The 17,371-nt window shown below is 41.4% G+C and overlaps 53 non-coding genes across 53 annotated transcripts; all 53 read left to right on the forward strand.

Annotated features, from left to right (window-relative positions):
* Positions 1 to 225: 225 nt before the first annotated feature.
* trnap-cgg (transfer RNA proline (anticodon CGG)) lies at positions 226 to 297 on the forward strand. Its single transcript has one exon. It is a non-coding gene; the product is annotated as a tRNA-Pro (tRNA).
* Positions 298 to 549: 252 nt separating this feature from the next.
* Positions 550 to 621, forward strand: trnap-cgg (transfer RNA proline (anticodon CGG)). The gene has a single exon. It is a non-coding gene; the product is annotated as a tRNA-Pro (tRNA).
* A 249-nt stretch (positions 622 to 870) lies between these two features.
* trnap-cgg (transfer RNA proline (anticodon CGG)) lies at positions 871 to 942 on the forward strand. The gene has a single exon. It is a non-coding gene; the product is annotated as a tRNA-Pro (tRNA).
* A 118-nt stretch (positions 943 to 1,060) lies between these two features.
* trnap-ugg (transfer RNA proline (anticodon UGG)) lies at positions 1,061 to 1,132 on the forward strand. Its single transcript has one exon. It is a non-coding gene; the product is annotated as a tRNA-Pro (tRNA).
* Positions 1,133 to 1,384: 252 nt separating this feature from the next.
* On the forward strand, positions 1,385 to 1,456 carry trnap-cgg (transfer RNA proline (anticodon CGG)). The gene has a single exon. It is a non-coding gene; the product is annotated as a tRNA-Pro (tRNA).
* Positions 1,457 to 1,705: 249 nt separating this feature from the next.
* trnap-cgg (transfer RNA proline (anticodon CGG)) lies at positions 1,706 to 1,777 on the forward strand. Its single transcript has one exon. It is a non-coding gene; the product is annotated as a tRNA-Pro (tRNA).
* A 252-nt stretch (positions 1,778 to 2,029) lies between these two features.
* Positions 2,030 to 2,101, forward strand: trnap-cgg (transfer RNA proline (anticodon CGG)). The gene has a single exon. It is a non-coding gene; the product is annotated as a tRNA-Pro (tRNA).
* A 250-nt stretch (positions 2,102 to 2,351) lies between these two features.
* On the forward strand, positions 2,352 to 2,423 carry trnap-cgg (transfer RNA proline (anticodon CGG)). The gene has a single exon. It is a non-coding gene; the product is annotated as a tRNA-Pro (tRNA).
* Positions 2,424 to 2,541: 118 nt separating this feature from the next.
* trnap-ugg (transfer RNA proline (anticodon UGG)) lies at positions 2,542 to 2,613 on the forward strand. The gene has a single exon. It is a non-coding gene; the product is annotated as a tRNA-Pro (tRNA).
* Positions 2,614 to 2,865: 252 nt separating this feature from the next.
* Positions 2,866 to 2,937, forward strand: trnap-cgg (transfer RNA proline (anticodon CGG)). Its single transcript has one exon. It is a non-coding gene; the product is annotated as a tRNA-Pro (tRNA).
* A 250-nt stretch (positions 2,938 to 3,187) lies between these two features.
* trnap-cgg (transfer RNA proline (anticodon CGG)) lies at positions 3,188 to 3,259 on the forward strand. Its single transcript has one exon. It is a non-coding gene; the product is annotated as a tRNA-Pro (tRNA).
* Positions 3,260 to 3,511: 252 nt separating this feature from the next.
* Positions 3,512 to 3,583, forward strand: trnap-cgg (transfer RNA proline (anticodon CGG)). The gene has a single exon. It is a non-coding gene; the product is annotated as a tRNA-Pro (tRNA).
* A 250-nt stretch (positions 3,584 to 3,833) lies between these two features.
* trnap-cgg (transfer RNA proline (anticodon CGG)) lies at positions 3,834 to 3,905 on the forward strand. The gene has a single exon. It is a non-coding gene; the product is annotated as a tRNA-Pro (tRNA).
* Positions 3,906 to 4,157: 252 nt separating this feature from the next.
* Positions 4,158 to 4,229, forward strand: trnap-cgg (transfer RNA proline (anticodon CGG)). Its single transcript has one exon. It is a non-coding gene; the product is annotated as a tRNA-Pro (tRNA).
* A 118-nt stretch (positions 4,230 to 4,347) lies between these two features.
* trnap-cgg (transfer RNA proline (anticodon CGG)) lies at positions 4,348 to 4,419 on the forward strand. Its single transcript has one exon. It is a non-coding gene; the product is annotated as a tRNA-Pro (tRNA).
* Positions 4,420 to 4,537: 118 nt separating this feature from the next.
* Positions 4,538 to 4,609, forward strand: trnap-ugg (transfer RNA proline (anticodon UGG)). Its single transcript has one exon. It is a non-coding gene; the product is annotated as a tRNA-Pro (tRNA).
* Positions 4,610 to 4,859: 250 nt separating this feature from the next.
* trnap-cgg (transfer RNA proline (anticodon CGG)) lies at positions 4,860 to 4,931 on the forward strand. Its single transcript has one exon. It is a non-coding gene; the product is annotated as a tRNA-Pro (tRNA).
* Positions 4,932 to 5,183: 252 nt separating this feature from the next.
* On the forward strand, positions 5,184 to 5,255 carry trnap-cgg (transfer RNA proline (anticodon CGG)). Its single transcript has one exon. It is a non-coding gene; the product is annotated as a tRNA-Pro (tRNA).
* Positions 5,256 to 5,505: 250 nt separating this feature from the next.
* trnap-cgg (transfer RNA proline (anticodon CGG)) lies at positions 5,506 to 5,577 on the forward strand. Its single transcript has one exon. It is a non-coding gene; the product is annotated as a tRNA-Pro (tRNA).
* Positions 5,578 to 5,829: 252 nt separating this feature from the next.
* Positions 5,830 to 5,901, forward strand: trnap-cgg (transfer RNA proline (anticodon CGG)). Its single transcript has one exon. It is a non-coding gene; the product is annotated as a tRNA-Pro (tRNA).
* A 118-nt stretch (positions 5,902 to 6,019) lies between these two features.
* Positions 6,020 to 6,091, forward strand: trnap-ugg (transfer RNA proline (anticodon UGG)). The gene has a single exon. It is a non-coding gene; the product is annotated as a tRNA-Pro (tRNA).
* Positions 6,092 to 6,341: 250 nt separating this feature from the next.
* trnap-cgg (transfer RNA proline (anticodon CGG)) lies at positions 6,342 to 6,413 on the forward strand. The gene has a single exon. It is a non-coding gene; the product is annotated as a tRNA-Pro (tRNA).
* Positions 6,414 to 6,665: 252 nt separating this feature from the next.
* trnap-cgg (transfer RNA proline (anticodon CGG)) lies at positions 6,666 to 6,737 on the forward strand. Its single transcript has one exon. It is a non-coding gene; the product is annotated as a tRNA-Pro (tRNA).
* Positions 6,738 to 6,986: 249 nt separating this feature from the next.
* trnap-cgg (transfer RNA proline (anticodon CGG)) lies at positions 6,987 to 7,058 on the forward strand. Its single transcript has one exon. It is a non-coding gene; the product is annotated as a tRNA-Pro (tRNA).
* A 118-nt stretch (positions 7,059 to 7,176) lies between these two features.
* trnap-ugg (transfer RNA proline (anticodon UGG)) lies at positions 7,177 to 7,248 on the forward strand. Its single transcript has one exon. It is a non-coding gene; the product is annotated as a tRNA-Pro (tRNA).
* Positions 7,249 to 7,500: 252 nt separating this feature from the next.
* Positions 7,501 to 7,573, forward strand: trnap-cgg (transfer RNA proline (anticodon CGG)). The gene has a single exon. It is a non-coding gene; the product is annotated as a tRNA-Pro (tRNA).
* Positions 7,574 to 7,821: 248 nt separating this feature from the next.
* trnap-cgg (transfer RNA proline (anticodon CGG)) lies at positions 7,822 to 7,893 on the forward strand. Its single transcript has one exon. It is a non-coding gene; the product is annotated as a tRNA-Pro (tRNA).
* A 118-nt stretch (positions 7,894 to 8,011) lies between these two features.
* Positions 8,012 to 8,083, forward strand: trnap-ugg (transfer RNA proline (anticodon UGG)). Its single transcript has one exon. It is a non-coding gene; the product is annotated as a tRNA-Pro (tRNA).
* Positions 8,084 to 8,335: 252 nt separating this feature from the next.
* On the forward strand, positions 8,336 to 8,407 carry trnap-cgg (transfer RNA proline (anticodon CGG)). Its single transcript has one exon. It is a non-coding gene; the product is annotated as a tRNA-Pro (tRNA).
* Positions 8,408 to 8,659: 252 nt separating this feature from the next.
* Positions 8,660 to 8,731, forward strand: trnap-cgg (transfer RNA proline (anticodon CGG)). The gene has a single exon. It is a non-coding gene; the product is annotated as a tRNA-Pro (tRNA).
* A 250-nt stretch (positions 8,732 to 8,981) lies between these two features.
* trnap-cgg (transfer RNA proline (anticodon CGG)) lies at positions 8,982 to 9,053 on the forward strand. The gene has a single exon. It is a non-coding gene; the product is annotated as a tRNA-Pro (tRNA).
* A 250-nt stretch (positions 9,054 to 9,303) lies between these two features.
* trnap-cgg (transfer RNA proline (anticodon CGG)) lies at positions 9,304 to 9,375 on the forward strand. The gene has a single exon. It is a non-coding gene; the product is annotated as a tRNA-Pro (tRNA).
* A 118-nt stretch (positions 9,376 to 9,493) lies between these two features.
* Positions 9,494 to 9,565, forward strand: trnap-ugg (transfer RNA proline (anticodon UGG)). Its single transcript has one exon. It is a non-coding gene; the product is annotated as a tRNA-Pro (tRNA).
* A 252-nt stretch (positions 9,566 to 9,817) lies between these two features.
* trnap-cgg (transfer RNA proline (anticodon CGG)) lies at positions 9,818 to 9,889 on the forward strand. Its single transcript has one exon. It is a non-coding gene; the product is annotated as a tRNA-Pro (tRNA).
* A 250-nt stretch (positions 9,890 to 10,139) lies between these two features.
* trnap-cgg (transfer RNA proline (anticodon CGG)) lies at positions 10,140 to 10,211 on the forward strand. The gene has a single exon. It is a non-coding gene; the product is annotated as a tRNA-Pro (tRNA).
* Positions 10,212 to 10,461: 250 nt separating this feature from the next.
* Positions 10,462 to 10,533, forward strand: trnap-cgg (transfer RNA proline (anticodon CGG)). Its single transcript has one exon. It is a non-coding gene; the product is annotated as a tRNA-Pro (tRNA).
* Positions 10,534 to 10,785: 252 nt separating this feature from the next.
* trnap-cgg (transfer RNA proline (anticodon CGG)) lies at positions 10,786 to 10,857 on the forward strand. The gene has a single exon. It is a non-coding gene; the product is annotated as a tRNA-Pro (tRNA).
* Positions 10,858 to 11,107: 250 nt separating this feature from the next.
* On the forward strand, positions 11,108 to 11,179 carry trnap-cgg (transfer RNA proline (anticodon CGG)). Its single transcript has one exon. It is a non-coding gene; the product is annotated as a tRNA-Pro (tRNA).
* Positions 11,180 to 11,431: 252 nt separating this feature from the next.
* On the forward strand, positions 11,432 to 11,503 carry trnap-cgg (transfer RNA proline (anticodon CGG)). Its single transcript has one exon. It is a non-coding gene; the product is annotated as a tRNA-Pro (tRNA).
* Positions 11,504 to 11,621: 118 nt separating this feature from the next.
* Positions 11,622 to 11,693, forward strand: trnap-ugg (transfer RNA proline (anticodon UGG)). The gene has a single exon. It is a non-coding gene; the product is annotated as a tRNA-Pro (tRNA).
* Positions 11,694 to 11,945: 252 nt separating this feature from the next.
* Positions 11,946 to 12,017, forward strand: trnap-cgg (transfer RNA proline (anticodon CGG)). Its single transcript has one exon. It is a non-coding gene; the product is annotated as a tRNA-Pro (tRNA).
* Positions 12,018 to 12,267: 250 nt separating this feature from the next.
* trnap-cgg (transfer RNA proline (anticodon CGG)) lies at positions 12,268 to 12,339 on the forward strand. Its single transcript has one exon. It is a non-coding gene; the product is annotated as a tRNA-Pro (tRNA).
* Positions 12,340 to 12,589: 250 nt separating this feature from the next.
* trnap-cgg (transfer RNA proline (anticodon CGG)) lies at positions 12,590 to 12,661 on the forward strand. Its single transcript has one exon. It is a non-coding gene; the product is annotated as a tRNA-Pro (tRNA).
* Positions 12,662 to 13,103: 442 nt separating this feature from the next.
* trnap-cgg (transfer RNA proline (anticodon CGG)) lies at positions 13,104 to 13,175 on the forward strand. Its single transcript has one exon. It is a non-coding gene; the product is annotated as a tRNA-Pro (tRNA).
* Positions 13,176 to 13,427: 252 nt separating this feature from the next.
* Positions 13,428 to 13,499, forward strand: trnap-cgg (transfer RNA proline (anticodon CGG)). Its single transcript has one exon. It is a non-coding gene; the product is annotated as a tRNA-Pro (tRNA).
* A 250-nt stretch (positions 13,500 to 13,749) lies between these two features.
* On the forward strand, positions 13,750 to 13,821 carry trnap-cgg (transfer RNA proline (anticodon CGG)). The gene has a single exon. It is a non-coding gene; the product is annotated as a tRNA-Pro (tRNA).
* Positions 13,822 to 15,296: 1,475 nt separating this feature from the next.
* On the forward strand, positions 15,297 to 15,368 carry trnap-cgg (transfer RNA proline (anticodon CGG)). The gene has a single exon. It is a non-coding gene; the product is annotated as a tRNA-Pro (tRNA).
* A 442-nt stretch (positions 15,369 to 15,810) lies between these two features.
* Positions 15,811 to 15,882, forward strand: trnap-cgg (transfer RNA proline (anticodon CGG)). The gene has a single exon. It is a non-coding gene; the product is annotated as a tRNA-Pro (tRNA).
* A 252-nt stretch (positions 15,883 to 16,134) lies between these two features.
* Positions 16,135 to 16,206, forward strand: trnap-cgg (transfer RNA proline (anticodon CGG)). Its single transcript has one exon. It is a non-coding gene; the product is annotated as a tRNA-Pro (tRNA).
* Positions 16,207 to 16,456: 250 nt separating this feature from the next.
* On the forward strand, positions 16,457 to 16,528 carry trnap-cgg (transfer RNA proline (anticodon CGG)). The gene has a single exon. It is a non-coding gene; the product is annotated as a tRNA-Pro (tRNA).
* Positions 16,529 to 16,780: 252 nt separating this feature from the next.
* Positions 16,781 to 16,852, forward strand: trnap-cgg (transfer RNA proline (anticodon CGG)). Its single transcript has one exon. It is a non-coding gene; the product is annotated as a tRNA-Pro (tRNA).
* Positions 16,853 to 17,105: 253 nt separating this feature from the next.
* On the forward strand, positions 17,106 to 17,177 carry trnap-cgg (transfer RNA proline (anticodon CGG)). Its single transcript has one exon. It is a non-coding gene; the product is annotated as a tRNA-Pro (tRNA).
* A 118-nt stretch (positions 17,178 to 17,295) lies between these two features.
* On the forward strand, positions 17,296 to 17,367 carry trnap-ugg (transfer RNA proline (anticodon UGG)). Its single transcript has one exon. It is a non-coding gene; the product is annotated as a tRNA-Pro (tRNA).
* Positions 17,368 to 17,371: the final 4 nt, after the last annotated feature.

Here is a 17,371-nt window from a genome sequence, read left to right on the forward strand (position 1 = left end):
AGTCTGTTACTAACGGATATAAATATGTGATTAACAAAATTGTAACAACCGAAATTAGTCAATCTATGTCCATATAAATATTGAAACTGTGTTTGAAAAATAAACCAAACCCAGTAGGACAAAAAAGGCAATTTGGTGACAAAGTCAAGAGCTACACTACTTAAATTCTCTTGCCGAGTTATATGGGATCTTCTCACGTTGACGTAGATTATTAACCCATTTGTTGGCTCGTTGGTCTAGGGGTATGATTCTCGCTTCGGGTGCGAGAGGTCCCGGGTTCAAATCCCGGACGAGCCCAAAAGAACTTATTTGATGATGGCAAAGTCTGTTATTATTGGAGATAATTATGCGATTGTTAACAAAATTCTAATTACCCAATATAGTCAATCTATGTCCATATGAGTATTGAAACTGTGTTTAAAAAACAACCAAGCCCAGTAAGACAAAACAGGCAATTTGCCGACAAAGTCGAGAGCTACGCTGCCTAAATTCTCTTGCCGAGTTATATGGGATCTTCTCACGTTGACGTAGATTATTAAGCCATTTGATGGCTCGTTGGTCTAGGGGTATGATTCTCGCTTCGGGTGCGAGAGGTCCCGGGTTCAAGTCCCGGATGAGCCCAATCAAACTTATTTGATGATGGCATAGTCTGTTACTAACGGATATAAATATGTGATTAACAAAATTGTAACAACCGAAATTAGTCAATCTATGTCCATATAAATATTGAAACTGTGTTTAAAAAACAACCAAGCCCAGTAAGACAAAACAGGCAATTTGCCGACAAAGTCAAGAGCTACGCTGCATTCATTGTCGTGCCCAGTTATATGGGATCTTGTCACGTTGACATAGATTTTTTAACCATTTGCTGGCTCGTTGGTCTAGGGGTATGATTCTCGCTTCGGGTGCGAGAGGTCCCGGGTTCAAATCCCGGACGAGCCCTGAAGTACTTATTTGATGATGGCAAAGGCTTTTACAATCAAGAGCTACGCACCTTAAATTCTCTTGCCGACAAATATGGGATCTTCTCACGTTGACATTGATTATTAACCCATTTGTTGGCTCGTTGGTCTAGGGGTATGATTCTCGCTTTGGGTGCGAGAGGTCCCGGGTTCAAATCCCGGACGAGCCTAAAAGAACTTATTCGATGATGGCAAAGTCTGTTATTGTTGGAGATAAATATGCGATTGTTAACAAAATTCTAATTACCCAATATAGTCAATCTATGTCCATATGAGTATTGAAACTGTGTTTAAAAAAGAACCAAGCCCAGTAAGACAAAACAGGCAATTTGCCGACAAAGTCGAGAGCTACGCTGCCTAAATTCTCTTGCCGAGTTATATGGGATCTTCTCACGTTGACGTAGATTATTAAGCCATTTGATGGCTCGTTGGTCTAGGGGTATGATTCTCGCTTCGGGTGCGAGAGGTCCCGGGTTCAAGTCCCGGACGAGCCCAATCAAACTTATTTGATGATGGCATAGTCTGTTACTAACGGATATAAATATGTGATTAACAAAATTGTAACAACCGAAATTAGTCAATCTATGTCCATATAAATATTGAAACTGTGTTTAAAAAACAACCAAGCCCAGTAAGACAAAACAGGCAATTTGCCGACAAAGTCAAGAGCTACGCTGCATTCATTGTCGTGCCCAGTTATATGGGATCTTGTCACGTTGACATAGATTTTTTAACCATTTGCTGGCTCGTTGGTCTAGGGGTATGATTCTCGCTTCGGGTGCGAGAGCTCCCGGGTTCAAATCCCGGACGAGCCCAAAAGAACTTATTCAATGATGGCAAAGTCTGTTATTGTTGGAGATAAATATGCGATTGTTAACAAAATTCTAATTACCCAATATAGTCAATCTATGTCCATATGAGTATTGAAACTGTGTTTAAAAAAGAACCAAGCCCAGTAAGACAAAACAGGCAATTTGCCGACAAAGTCGAGAGCTACGCTGCCTAAATTCTCTTGCCGAGTTATATGGGATCTTCTCACGTTGACGTAGATTATTAACCCATTTGTTGGCTCGTTGGTCTAGGGGTATGATTCTCGCTTCGGGTGCGAGAGGTCCCGGGTTCAAATCCCGGACGAGCCCAAAAGAACTTATTTGATGATGGCAAAGTCTGTTATTATTGGAGATAATTATGCGATTGTTAACAAAATTCTAATTACCCAATATAGTCAATTTATGTCCATATGAGTATTGAAACTGTTTAAAAAACAACCAAGCCCAGTAAGACAAAACAGGCAATTTGCCGACAAAGTCAAGAGCTACGCTGCATTCATTGTCTTGCCCAATTATATGGGATCTTGTCACGTTGACATAGATTTTTTAACCATTTGCTGGCTCGTTGGTCTAGGGGTATGATTCTCGCTTCGGGTGCGAGAGGTCCCGGGTTCAAATCCCGGACGAGCCCTGAAGTACTTATTTGATGATGGCAAAGGCTTTTACAATCAAGAGCTACGCACCTTAAATTCTCTTGCCGACAAATATGGGATCTTCTCACGTTGACATTGATTATTAACCCATTTGTGGGCTCGTTGGTCTAGGGGTATGATTCTCGCTTTGGGTGCGAGAGGTCCCGGGTTCAAATCCCGGACGAGCCCAAAAGAACTTATTTGATGATGGCAAAGTCTGTTATTATTGGAGATAAATATGCGATTGTTAACAAAATTCTAATTACCCACTATAGTCAATCTATGTCCATATGAGTATTGAAACTGTGTTTAAAAAACAACCAAGCCCAGTAAGACAAAACAGGCAATTTGCCGACAAAGTCGAGAGCTACGCTGCCTAAATTCTCTTGCCGAGTTATATGGGATCTTCTCACGTTGACGTAGATTATTAAGCCATTTGATGGCTCGTTGGTCTAGGGGTATGATTCTCGCTTCGGGTGCGAGAGGTCCCGGGTTCAAATCCCGGACGAGCCCAATCAAACTTATTTGATGATGGCATAGTCTGTTACTAACGGATATAAATATGTGATTAACAAAATTGTAACAACCGAAATTAGTCAATCTATGTCCATATAAATATTGAAACTGTGTTTGAAAAATAAACCAAACCCAGTAGGACAAAAAAGGCAATTTGCTGACAAAGTCAAGAGCTACACTACTTAAATTCTCTTGCCGAGTTATATGGGATCTTCTCACGTTGACGTAGATTATTAACCCATTTGTTGGCTCGTTGGTCTAGGGGTATGATTCTCGCTTCGGGTGCGAGAGGTCCCGGGTTCAAATCCCGGACGAGCCCAAAAGAACTTATTTGATGATGGCAAAGTCTGTTATTATTGGAGATAATTATGCGATTGTTAACAAAATTCTAATTACCCAATATAGTCAATTTATGTCCATATGAGTATTGAAACTGTGTTTAAAAAAGAACCAAGCCCAGTAAGACAAAACAGGCAATTTGCCGACAAAGTCGAGAGCTACGCTGCCTAAATTCTCTTGCCGAGTTATATGGGATCTTCTCACGTTGACGTAGATTATTAACCCATTTGATGGCTCGTTGGTCTAGGGGTATGATTCTCGCTTCGGGTGCGAGAGGTCCCGGGTTCAAATCCCGGACGAGCCCAATCAAACTTATTTGATGATGGCATAGTCTGTTACTAACGGATATAAATATGTGATTAACAAAATTGTAACAACCGAAATTAGTCAATCTATGTCCATATAAATATTGAAACTGTGTTTGAAAAATAAACCAAACCCAGTAGGACAAAAAAGGCAATTTGCTGACAAAGTCAAGAGCTACACTACTTAAATTCTCTTGCCGAGTTATATGGGATCTTCTCACGTTGACGTAGATTATTAACCCATTTGTTGGCTCGTTGGTCTAGGGGTATGATTCTCGCTTCGGGTGCGAGAGGTCCCGGGTTCAAATCCCGGACGAGCCCAAAAGAACTTATTTGATGATGGCAAAGTCTGTTATTATTGGAGATAATTATGCGATTGTTAACAAAATTCTAATTACCCAATATAGTCAATTTATGTCCATATGAGTATTGAAACTGTGTTTAAAAAACAACCAAGCCCAGTAAGACAAAACAGGCAATTTGCCGACAAAGTCAAGAGCTACGCTGCATTCATTGTCTTGCCCAATTATATGGGATCTTGTCACGTTGACATAGATTTTTTAACCATTTGCTGGCTCGTTGGTCTAGGGGTATGATTCTCGCTTCGGGTGCGAGAGGTCCCGGGTTCAAATCCCGGACGAGCCCTGAAGTACTTATTTGATGATGGCAAAGGCTTTTACAATCAAGAGCTACGCACCTTAAATTCTCTTGCCGACAAATATGGGATCTTCTCACGTTGACATTGATTATTAACCCATTTGTTGGCTCGTTGGTCTAGGGGTATGATTCTCGCTTCGGGTGCGAGAGGTCCCGGGTTCAAATCCCGGACGAGCCCTGAAGTACTTATTTGATGATGGCAAAGGCTTTTACAATCAAGAGCTACGCACCTTAAATTCTCTTGCCGACAAATATGGGATCTTCTCACGTTGACATTGATTATTAACCCATTTGTTGGCTCGTTGGTCTAGGGGTATGATTCTCGCTTTGGGTGCGAGAGGTCCCGGGTTCAAATCCCGGACGAGCCCAATCAAACTTATTTGATGATGGCATAGTCTGTTACTAACGGATATAAATATGTGATTAACAGAATTGTAACAACCGAAATTAGTCAATCTATGTCCATATAAATATTGAAACTGTGTTTGAAAAATAAACCAAACCCAGTAGGACAAAAAAGGCAATTTGGTGACAAAGTCAAGAGCTACACTACTTAAATTCTCTTGCCGAGTTATATGGGATCTTCTCACGTTGACGTAGATTATTAACCCATTTGTTGGCTCGTTGGTCTAGGGGTATGATTCTCGCTTCGGGTGCGAGAGGTCCCGGGTTCAAATCCCGGACGAGCCCAAAAGAACTTATTTGATGATGGCAAAGTCTGTTATTATTGGAGATAATTATGCGATTGTTAACAAAATTCTAATTACCCAATATAGTCAATTTATGTCCATATGAGTATTGAAACTGTGTTTAAAAAACAACCAAGCCCAGTAAGACAAAACAGGCAATTTGCCGACAAAGTCAAGAGCTACGCTGCATTCATTGTCTTGCCCAATTATATGGGATCTTGTCACGTTGACATAGATTTTTTAACCATTTGCTGGCTCGTTGGTCTAGGGGTATGATTCTCGCTTCGGGTGCGAGAGGTCCCGGGTTCAAATCCCGGACGAGCCCAATCAAACTTATTTGATGATGGCATAGTCTGTTACTAACGGATATAAATATGTGATTAACAAAATTGTAACAACCGAAATTAGTCAATCTATGTCCATATAAATATTGAAACTGTGTTTGAAAAATAAACCAAACCCAGTAGGACAAAAAAGGCAATTTGGTGACAAAGTCAAGAGCTACACTACTTAAATTCTCTTGCCGAGTTATATGGGATCTTCTCACGTTGACGTAGATTATTAACCCATTTGTTGGCTCGTTGGTCTAGGGGTATGATTCTCGCTTCGGGTGCGAGAGGTCCCGGGTTCAAATCCCGGACGAGCCCAAAAGAACTTATTTGATGATGGCAAAGTCTGTTATTATTGGAGATAATTATGCGATTGTTAACAAAATTCTAATTACCCAATATAGTCAATTTATGTCCATATGAGTATTGAAACTGTGTTTAAAAAACAACCAAGCCCAGTAAGACAAAACAGGCAATTTGCCGACAAAGTCAAGAGCTACGCTGCATTCATTGTCTTGCCCAATTATATGGGATCTTGTCACGTTGACATAGATTTTTTAACCATTTGCTGGCTCGTTGGTCTAGGGGTATGATTCTCGCTTCGGGTGCGAGAGGTCCCGGGTTCAAATCCCGGACGAGCCCTGAAGTACTTATTTGATGATGGCAAAGGCTTTTACAATCAAGAGCTACGCACCTTAAATTCTCTTGCCGACAAATATGGGATCTTCTCACGTTGACATTGATTATTAACCCATTTGTTGGCTCGTTGGTCTAGGGGTATGATTCTCGCTTTGGGTGCGAGAGGTCCCGGGTTCAAATCCCGGACGAGCCCAATCAAACTTATTTGATGATGGCATAGTCTGTTACTAACGGATATAAATATGTGATTAACAAAATTGTAACAACCGAAATTAGTCAATCTATGTCCATATAAATATTGAAACTGTGTTTGAAAAATAAACCAAACCCAGTAGGACAAAAAAGGCAATTTGGTGACAAAGTCAAGAGCTACACTACTTAAATTCTCTTGCCGAGTTATATGGGATCTTCTCACGTTGACGTAGATTATTAACCCATTTGTTGGCTCGTTGGTCTAGGGGTATGATTCTCGCTTCGGGTGCGAGAGGTCCCGGGTTCAAATCCCGGACGAGCCCAAAAGAACTTATTTGATGATGGCAAAGTCTGTTATTATTGGAGATAATTATGCGATTGTTAACAAAATTCTAATTACCCAATATAGTCAATTTATGTCCATATGAGTATTGAAACTGTGTTTAAAAAACAACCAAGCCCAGTAAGACAAAACAGGCAATTTGCCGACAAAGTCGAGAGCTACGCTGCCTAAATTCTCTTGCCGAGTTATATGGGATCTTCTCACGTTGACGTAGATTATTAAGCCATTTGATGGCTCGTTGGTCTAGGGGTATGATTCTCGCTTCGGGTGCGAGAGGTCCCGGGTTCAAGTCCCGGACGAGCCCAATCAAACTTATTTGATGATGGCATAGTCTGTTACTAACGGATATAAATATGTGATTAACAAAATTGTAACAACCGAAATTAGTCAATCTATGTCCATATAAATATTGAAACTGTGTTTAAAAAACAACCAAGCCCAGTAAGACAAAACAGGCAATTTGCCGACAAAGTCAAGAGCTACGCTGCATTCATTGTCGTGCCCAGTTATATGGGATCTTGTCACGTTGACATAGATTTTTTAACCATTTGCTGGCTCGTTGGTCTAGGGGTATGATTCTCGCTTCGGGTGCGAGAGGTCCCGGGTTCAAATCCCGGACGAGCCCTGAAGTACTTATTTGATGATGGCAAAGGCTTTTACAATCAAGAGCTACGCACCTTAAATTCTCTTGCCGACAAATATGGGATCTTCTCACGTTGACATTGATTATTAACCCATTTGTTGGCTCGTTGGTCTAGGGGTATGATTCTCGCTTTGGGTGCGAGAGGTCCCGGGTTCAAATCCCGGACGAGCCTAAAAGAACTTATTCGATGATGGCAAAGTCTGTTATTGTTGGAGATAAATATGCGATTGTTAACAAAATTCTAATTACCCAATATAGTCAATCTATGTCCATATGAGTATTGAAACTGTGTTTAAAAAAGAACCAAGCCCAGTAAGACAAAACAGGCAATTTGCCGACAAAGTCGAGAGCTACGCTGCCTAAATTCTCTTGCCGAGTTATATGGGATCTTCTCACGTTGACGTAGATTATTAAGCCATTTGATGGCTCGTTGGTCTAGGGGTATGATTCTCGCTTCGGGTGCGAGAGGTCCCGGGTTCAAGTCCCGGACGAGCACAATCAAACTTATTTGATGATGGCATAGTCTGTTACTAACGGATATAAATATGTGATTAACAAAATTGTAACAACCGAAATTAGTCAATCTATGTCCATATAAATATTGAAACTGTGTTTAAAAAACAACCAAGCCCAGTAAGACAAAACAGGCAATTTGCCGACAAAGTCAAGAGCTACGCTGCATTCATTGTCGTGCCCAGTTATATGGGATCTTGTCACGTTGACATAGATTTTTTAACCATTTGCTGGCTCGTTGGTCTAGGGGTATGATTCTCGCTTCGGGTGCGAGAGGTCCCGGGTTCAAATCCCGGACGAGCCCTGAAGTACTTATTTGATGATGGCAAAGGCTTTTACAATCAAGAGCTACGCACCTTAAATTCTCTTGCCGACAAATATGGGATCTTCTCACGTTGACATTGATTATTAACCCATTTGTTGGCTCGTTGGTCTAGGGGTATGATTCTCGCTTTGGGTGCGAGAGGTCCCGGGTTCAAATCCCGGACGAGCCTAAAAGAACTTATTTGATGATGGCAAAGTCTGTTATTATTGGAGATAAATATGCGATTGTTAACAAAATTCTAATTACCCAATATAGTCAATCTATGTCCATATGAGTATTGAAACTGTGTTTAAAAAACAACCAAGCCCAGTAAGACAAAACAGGCAATTTGCCGACAAAGTCAAGAGCTACGCTGCATTCATTGTCGTGCCCAGTTATATGGGATCTTGTCACGTTGACATAGATTTTTTAACCATTTGCTGGCTCGTTGGTCTAGGGGTATGATTCTCGCTTCGGGTGCGAGAGCTCCCGGGTTCAAATCCCGGACGAGCCCAAAAGAACTTATTCAATGATGGCAAAGTCTGTTATTGTTGGAGATAAATATGCGATTGTTAACAAAATTCTAATTACCCAATATAGTCAATCTATGTCCATATGAGTATTGAAACTGTGTTTAAAAAAGAACCAAGCCCAGTAAGACAAAACAGGCAATTTGCCGACAAAGTCGAGAGCTACGCTGCCTAAATTCTCTTGCCGAGTTATATGGGATCTTCTCACGTTGACGTAGATTATTAAGCCATTTGATGGCTCGTTGGTCTAGGGGTATGATTCTCGCTTCGGGTGCGAGAGGTCCCGGGTTCAAATCCCGGATGAGCCCAATCAAACTTATTTGATGATGGCATAGTCTGTTACTAACGGATATAAATATGTGATTAACAAAATTGTAACAACCGAAATTAGTCAATCTATGTCCATATGAATATTGAAACTGTGTTTGAAAAATAAACCAAACCCAGTAGGACAAAAAAGGCAATTTGCTGACAAAGTCAAGAGCTACACTACTTAAATTCTCTTGCCGAGTTATATGGGATCTTCTCACGTTGACGTAGATTATTAACCCATTTGTTGGCTCGTTGGTCTAGGGGTATGATTCTCGCTTCGGGTGCGAGAGGTCCCGGGTTCAAATCCCGGACGAGCCCAAAAGAACTTATTTGATGATGGCAAAGTCTGTTATTATTGGAGATAATTATGCGATTGTTAACAAAATTCTAATTACCCAATATAGTCAATTTATGTCCATATGAGTATTGAAACTGTTTAAAAAACAACCAAGCCCAGTAAGACAAAACAGGCAATTTGCCGACAAAGTCAAGAGCTACGCTGCATTCATTGTCTTGCCCAATTATATGGGATCTTGTCATGTTGACATAGATTTTTTAACCATTTGCTGGCTCGTTGGTCTAGGGGTATGATTCTCGCTTCGGGTGCGAGAGGTCCCGGGTTCAAATCCCGGACGAGCCCTGAAGTACTTATTTGATGATGGCAAAGGCTTTTACAATCAAGAGCTACGCACCTTAAATTCTCTTGCCGACAAATATGGGATCTTCTCACGTTGACATTGATTATTAACCCATTTGTTGGCTCGTTGGTCTAGGGGTATGATTCTCGCTTTGGGTGCGAGAGGTCCCGGGTTCAAATCCCGGACGAGCCCAAAAGAACTTATTTGATGATGGCAAAGTCTGTTATTATTGGAGATAAATATGCGATTGTTAACAAAATTCTAATTACCCACTATAGTCAATCTATGTCCATATGAGTATTGAAACTGTGTTTAAAAAACAACCAAGCCCAGTAAGACAAAACAGGCAATTTGCCGACAAAGTCGAGAGCTACGCTGCCTAAATTCTCTTGCCGAGTTATATGGGATCTTCTCACGTTGACGTAGATTATTAAGCCATTTGATGGCTCGTTGGTCTAGGGGTATGATTCTCGCTTCGGGTGCGAGAGGTCCCGGGTTCAAATCCCGGACGAGCCCAATCAAACTTATTTGATGATGGCATAGTCTGTTACTAACGGATATAAATATGTGATTAACAAAATTGTAACAACCGAAATTAGTCAATCTATGTCCATATAAATATTGAAACTGTGTTTGAAAAATAAACCAAACCCAGTAGGACAAAAAAGGCAATTTGCTGACAAAGTCAAGAGCTACACTACTTAAATTCTCTTGCCGAGTTATATGGGATCTTCTCACGTTGACGTAGATTATTAACCCATTTGTTGGCTCGTTGGTCTAGGGGTATGATTCTCGCTTCGGGTGCGAGAGGTCCCGGGTTCAAATCCCGGACGAGCCCAAAAGAACTTATTTGATGATGGCAAAGTCTGTTATTATTGGAGATAATTATGCGATTGTTAACAAAATTCTAATTACCCAATATAGTCAATTTATGTCCATATGAGTATTGAAACTGTTTAAAAAACAACCAAGCCCAGTAAGACAAAACAGGCAATTTGCCGACAAAGTCAAGAGCTACGCTGCATTCATTGTCTTGCCCAATTATATGGGATCTTGTCACGTTGACATAGATTTTTTAACCATTTGCTGGCTCGTTGGTCTAGGGGTATGATTCTCGCTTCGGGTGCGAGAGGTCCCGGGTTCAAATCCCGGATGAGCCCAAAAGAACTTATTCAATGATGGCAAAGTCTGTTATTGTTGGAGATAAATATGCGATTGTTAACAAAATTCTAATTACCCAATATAGTCAATTTATGTCCATATGAGTATTGAAACTGTGTTTAAAAAAGAACCAAGCCCAGTAAGACAAAACAGGCAATTTGCCGACAAAGTCGAGAGCTACGCTGCCTAAATTCTCTTGCCGAGTTTTATGGGATCTTCTCACGTTGACGTAGATCATTAAGCCATTTGATGGCTCGTTGGTCTAGGGGTATGATTCTCGCTTCGGGTGCGAGAGGTCCCGGGTTCAAATCCCGGACGAGCCCAATCAAACTTATTTGATGATGGCATAGTCTGTTACTAACGGATATAAATATGTGATTAACAAAATTGTAACAACCGAAATTAGTCAATCTATGTCCATATAAATATTGAAACTGTGTTTGAAAAATAAACCAAACCCAGTAGGACAAAAAAGGCAATTTGCTGACAAAGTCAAGAGCTACACTACTTAAATTCTCTTGCCGAGTTATATGGGATCTTCTCACGTTGACGTAGATTATTAACCCATTTGTTGGCTCGTTGGTCTAGGGGTATGATTCTCGCTTCGGGTGCGAGAGGTCCCGGGTTCAAATCCCGGACGAGCCCAAAAGAACTTATTTGATGATGGCAAAGTCTGTTATTATTGGATATAAATATGCGATTGTTAACAAAATTCTAATTACCCAATATAGTCAATCTATGTCCATATGAGTATTGAAACTGTGTTTAAAAAAGAACCAAGCCCAGTAAGACAAAACAGGCACTTTGCCGACAAAGTCAAGAGCTACGCTGCATTCATTGTCGTGCCCAGTTATATGGGATCTTGTCACGTTGACATAGATTTTTTAACCATTTTCTGGCTCGTTGGTCTAGGGGTATGATTCTCGCTTCGGGTGCGAGAGGTCCCGGTTTCAAATCCCGGACGAGCCCTGAAGTACTTATTTGATGATGGCAAAGGCTTTTACAATCAAGAGCTACGCACCTTAAATTCTCTTGCCGACAAATATGGGATCTTCTCACGTTGACATTGATTATTAACCCATTTGTTGGCTCGTTGGTCTAGGGGTATGATTCTCGCTTTGGGTGCGAGAGGTCCCGGGTTCAAATCCCGGACGAGCCCAAAAGAACTTATTTGATGATGGCAAAGTCTGTTATTATTGGAGATAAATATGCGATTGTTAACAAAATTCTAATTACCCAATATAGTCAATCTATGTCCATATGAGTATTGAAACTGTGTTTAAAAAACAACCAAGCCCAGTAAGACAAAACAGGCAATTTGCCGACAAAGTCGAGAGCTACGCTGCCTAAATTCTCTTGCCGAGTTATATGGGATCTTCTCACGTTGACGTAGATTATTAAGCCATTTGATGGCTCGTTGGTCTAGGGGTATGATTCTCGCTTCGGGTGCGAGAGGTCCCGGGTTCAAATCCCGGACGAGCCCAATCAAACTTATTTGATGATGGCATAGTCTGTTACTAACGGATATAAATATGTGATTAACAAAATTGTAACAACCGAAATTAGTCAATCTATGTCCATATAAATATTGAAACTGTGTTTGAAAAAAAACCCAAACCCAGTAGGACAAAAAAGGCAATTTGCTGACAAAGTCAAGAGCTACACTACTTAAATTCTCTTGCCGAGTTATATGGGATCTTCTCACGTTGACGTAGATTATTAACCCATTTGTTGGCTCGTTGGTCTAGGGGTATGATTCTCGCTTCGGGTGCGAGAGGTCCCGGGTTCAAATCCCGGACGAGCCCAAAAGAACTTATTTGATGATGGCAAAGTCTGTTATTATTGGAGATAATTATGCGATTGTTAACAAAATTCTAATTACCCAATATAGTCAATTTATGTCCATATGAGTATTGAAACTGTTTAAAAAACAACCAAGCCCAGTAAGACAAAACAGGCAATTTGCCGACAAAGTCAAGAGCTACGCTGCATTCATTGTCTTGCCCAATTATATGGGATCTTGTGACGTTGACATAGATTTTTTAACCATTTGCTGGCTCGTTAGTCTAGGGGTATGATTCTCGCTTCGGGTGCGAGAGGTCCCGGGTTCAAATCCCGGACGAGCCCTGAAGTACTTATTTGATGATGGCAAAGGCTTTTACAATCAAGAGCTACGCACCTTAAATTCTCTTGCCGACAAATATGGGATCTTCTCACGTTGACATTGATTATTAACCCATTTGTTGGCTCGTTGGTCTAGGGGTATGATTCTCGCTTTGGGTGCGAGAGGTCCTGGGTTCAAATCCCGGACGAGCCCAAAAGAACTTATTTGATGATGGCAAAGTCTGTTATTATTGGAGATAAATATGCGATTGTTAACAAAATTCTAATTACCCAATATAGTCAATCTATGTCCATATGAGTATTGAAACTGTGTTTAAAAAACAACCAAGCCCAGTAAGACAAAACAGGCAATTTGCCGACAAAGTCAAGAGCTACGCTGCATTCATTGTCTTGCCCAATTATATGGGATCTTGTCACGTTGACATAGATTTTTTAACCATTTGCTGGCTCGTTGGTCTAGGGGTATGATTCTCGCTTCGGGTGCGAGAGGTCCCGGGTTCAAATCCCGGATGAGCCCAAAAGAACTTATTCAATGATGGCAAAGTCTGTTATTGTTGGAGATAAATATGCGATTGTTAACAAAATTCTAATTACCCAATATAGTCAATTTATGTCCATATGAGTATTGAAACTGTGTTTAAAAAAGAACCAAGCCCAGTAAGACAAAACAGGCAATTTGCCGACAAAGTCGAGAGCTACGCTGCCTAAATTCTCTTGCCGAGTTATATGGGATCTTCTCACGTTGACGTAGATTATTAAGCCATTTGATGGCTCGTTGGTCTAGGGGTATGATTCTCGCTTCGGGTGCGAGAGGTCCCGGGTTCAAATCCCGGACGAGCCCAATCAAACTTATTTGATGATGGCATAGTCTGTTACTAACGGATATAAATATGTGATTAACAAAATTGTAACAACCGAAATTAGTCAATCTATGTCCATATAAATATTGAAACTGTGTTTGAAAAATAAACCAAACCCAGTAGGACAAAAAAGGCAATTTGCTGACAAAGTCAAGAGCTACACTACTTAAATTCTCTTGCCGAGTTATATGGGATCTTCTCACGTTGACGTAGATTATTAACCCATTTGTTGGCTCGTTGGTCTAGGGGTATGATTCTCGCTTCGGGTGCGAGAGGTCCCGGGTTCAAATCCCGGACGAGCCCAAAAGAACTTATTTGATGATGGCAAAGTCTGTTATTATTGGAGATAAATATGCGATTGTTAACAAAATTCTAATTACCCAATATAGTCAATCTACACTCACCGGCCACTTTATTAGGTACCCCATGCAAGTAACGGGTTGGACCCCCTTTTGCCTTCAGAACTGCCTCAATTCTTCGTGGCATAGATTCAACAAGGTGCTGGAAGCATTCCTCAGGGAGTTTGGTCCATATTGACATGATGGCATCACACAGTTGCCGCAGATTTGTCGGCTGCACATCCATGATGCGAATCTCCCGTTCCACCACATCCCAAAGATGCTCTATTGGATTGAGATCTGGTGATTGTGGAGGCCATTTGAGTAGAGCGAACTCATTGTCATGTTCAAGAAACCAGTCTGAGATGATTCCAGCTTTATGACATGGCGCATTATCCTGCTGAAAGTAGCCATCAGAAGTTGGGTACATTGTGGTCATAAAGGGATGGACATGGTCAGCAACAATACTCAGGTAGGCTGTGGCGTTGCAACGATGCTCAATTGGTACCAAGGGGCCCAAAGAGTGCCAAGAAAATATTCCCCACACCATGACACCACCACCACCAGCCTGAACTGTTGATACAAGGCAGGATGGATCCATGCTTTCATGTTGTAGACGCCAAATTCTGACCCTACCATCCGAATGTCGCAGCAGAAATCGAGACTCATCAGACCAGGCAACGTTTTTCCAATCTTCTATTGTCCAATTTCGATGAGCTTGTGCAAATTGTAGCCTCAGTTTCCTGTTCTTAGCTGAAAGGAGTGGCACCCTGTGTGGTCTTCTGCTGCTGTAGCCCATCTGCCTCAAAGTTCGACGTACTGTGCGTTCAGAGATGCTCTTATGCCCACCTTGGTTGTAACGGGTGGTTATTTGAGTCACTGTTGCCCTTCTATCAGCTCGAACCAGTCTGGCCATTCTCCTCTGACCTTTGGCATCAACAAGGCATTTCCGCCCACAGAACTGCCGCTCACTGGATGTTTTTTCTTTTTCGGACCATTCTCTGTAAACCCTAGAGATGGTTGTGCGTGAAAATCCCAGTAGATTAGCAGTTTCTGAAATACTCAGACCAGCCCTTCTGGCACCAACAATCATGCCACGTTCAAAGTCACTCAAATCACCTTTCTTCCCCATACTGATGCTCGGTTTGAACTGCAGGAGATTGTCTTGACAATGTCTACATGCCTAGATGCACTGAGTTGCCGCCATGTGATTGGCTGCTTAGAAATTAAGTGTTAACGAGCAGTTGGACAGGTGTACCTAATAAAGTGGCCGGTGAGTGTATGTCCATATGAGTATTGAAACTGTGTTTAAAAAAGAACCAAGCCCAGTAAGACAAAACAGGCAATTTGCCGACAAAGTCAAGAGCTACGCTGCATTCATTGTCTTGCCCAATTATATGGGATCTTGTGACGTTGACATAGATTTTTTAACCATTTGCTGGCTCGTTGGTCTAGGGGTATGATTCTCGCTTCGGGTGCGAGAGGTCCCGGGTTCAAATCCCGGACGAGCCCTGAAGTACTTATTTGATGATGGCAAAGGCTTTTACAATCAAGAGCTACGCACCTTAAATTCTCTTGCCGACAAATATGGGATCTTCTCACGTTGACATTGATTATTAACCCATTTGTTGGCTCGTTGGTCTAGGGGTATGATTCTCGCTTTGGGTGCGAGAGGTCCTGGGTTCAAATCCCGGACGAGCCCAAAAGAACTTATTTGATGATGGCAAAGTCTGTTATTATTGGAGATAAATATGCGATTGTTAACAAAATTCTAATTACCCAATATAGTCAATCTATGTCCATATGAGTATTGAAACTGTGTTTAAAAAACAACCAAGCCCAGTAAGACAAAACAGGCAATTTGCCGACAAAGTCAAGAGCTACGCTGCATTCATTGTCGTGCCCAGTTATATGGGATCTTGTCACGTTGACATAGATTTTTTAACCATTTGCTGGCTCGTTGGTCTAGGGGTATGATTCTCGCTTCGGGTGCGAGAGGTCCCGGGTTTAAATCCCGGATGAGCCCAAAAGAACTTATTCAATGATGGCAAAGTCTGTTATTGTTGGAGATAAATATGCGATTGTTAACAAAATTCTAATTACCCAATATAGTCAATTTATGTCCATATGAGTATTGAAACTGTGTTTAAAAAAGAACCAAGCCCAGTAAGACAAAACAGGCAATTTGCCGACAAAGTCGAGAGCTACGCTGCCTAAATTCTCTTGCCGAGTTATATGGGATCTTCTCACGTTGACGTAGATTATTAAGCCATTTGATGGCTCGTTGGTCTAGGGGTATGATTCTCGCTTCGGGTGCGAGAGGTCCCGGGTTCAAATCCCGGACGAGCCCAATCAAACTTATTTGATGATGGCATAGTCTGTTACTAACGGATATAAATATGTGATTAACAAAATTGTAACAACCGAAATTAGTCAATCTATGTCCATATAAATATTGAAACTGTGTTTGAAAAATAAACCAAACCCAGTAGGACAAAAAAGGCAATTTGCTGACAAAGTCAAGAGCTACACTACTTAAATTCTCTTGCCGAGTTATATGGGATCTTCTCACGTTGACGTAGATTATTAACCCATTTGTTGGCTCGTTGGTCTAGGGGTATGATTCTCGCTTCGGGTGCGAGAGGTCCCGGGTTCAAATCCCGGACGAGCCCAAAAGAACTTATTTGATGATGGCAAAGTCTGTTATTATTGGAGATAAATATGCGATTGTTAACAAAATTCTAATTACCCAATATAGTCAATCTATGTCCATATGAGTATTGAAACTGTGTTTAAAAAAGAACCAAGCCCAGTAAGACAAAACAGGCAATTTGCCGACAAAGTCAAGAGCTACGCTGCATTCATTGTCGTGCCCAGTTATATTGGATCTTGTCACGTTGACATAGATTTTTTAACCATTTGCTGGCTCGTTGGTCTAGGGGTATGATTCTCGCTTCGGGTGCGAGAGGTCCCGGGTTCAAATCCCGGACGAGCCCAAAAGAACTTATTTGATGATGGCAAAGTCTGTTATTATTGGAGATAATTATGCGATTGTTAACAAAATTCTAATTACCCAATATAGTCAATTTATGTCCATATGAGTATTGAAACTGTGTTTAAAAAAACAACCAAGCCCAGTAAGACAAAACAGGCAATTTGCCGACAAAGTCAAGAGCTACGCTGCATTCATTGTCGTGCCCAGTTATATGGGATCTTGTCAGGTTGACATTGATTTTTTAACCATTTGCTGGCTCGTTGGTCTAGGGGTATGATTCTCGCTTCGGGTGCGAGAGGTCCCGGGTTCAAATCCCGGACGAGCCCTGAAGTACTTATTTGATGATGGCAAAGGCTTTTACAATCAAGAGCTACGCACCTTAAATTCTCTTGCCGACAAATATGGGATCTTCTCACGTTGACATTGATTATTAACCCATTTGTTGGCTCGTTGGTCTAGGGGTATGATTCTCGCTTTGGGTGCGAGAGGTCCCGGGTTCAAATCCCGGACGAGCCCAAAA

This window comes from Pungitius pungitius, chromosome 2 (genome assembly GCF_949316345.1).
Source record: "Pungitius pungitius chromosome 2, fPunPun2.1, whole genome shotgun sequence".
Classification (NCBI taxonomy): Eukaryota; Metazoa; Chordata; class Actinopteri; order Perciformes; family Gasterosteidae; genus Pungitius; species Pungitius pungitius.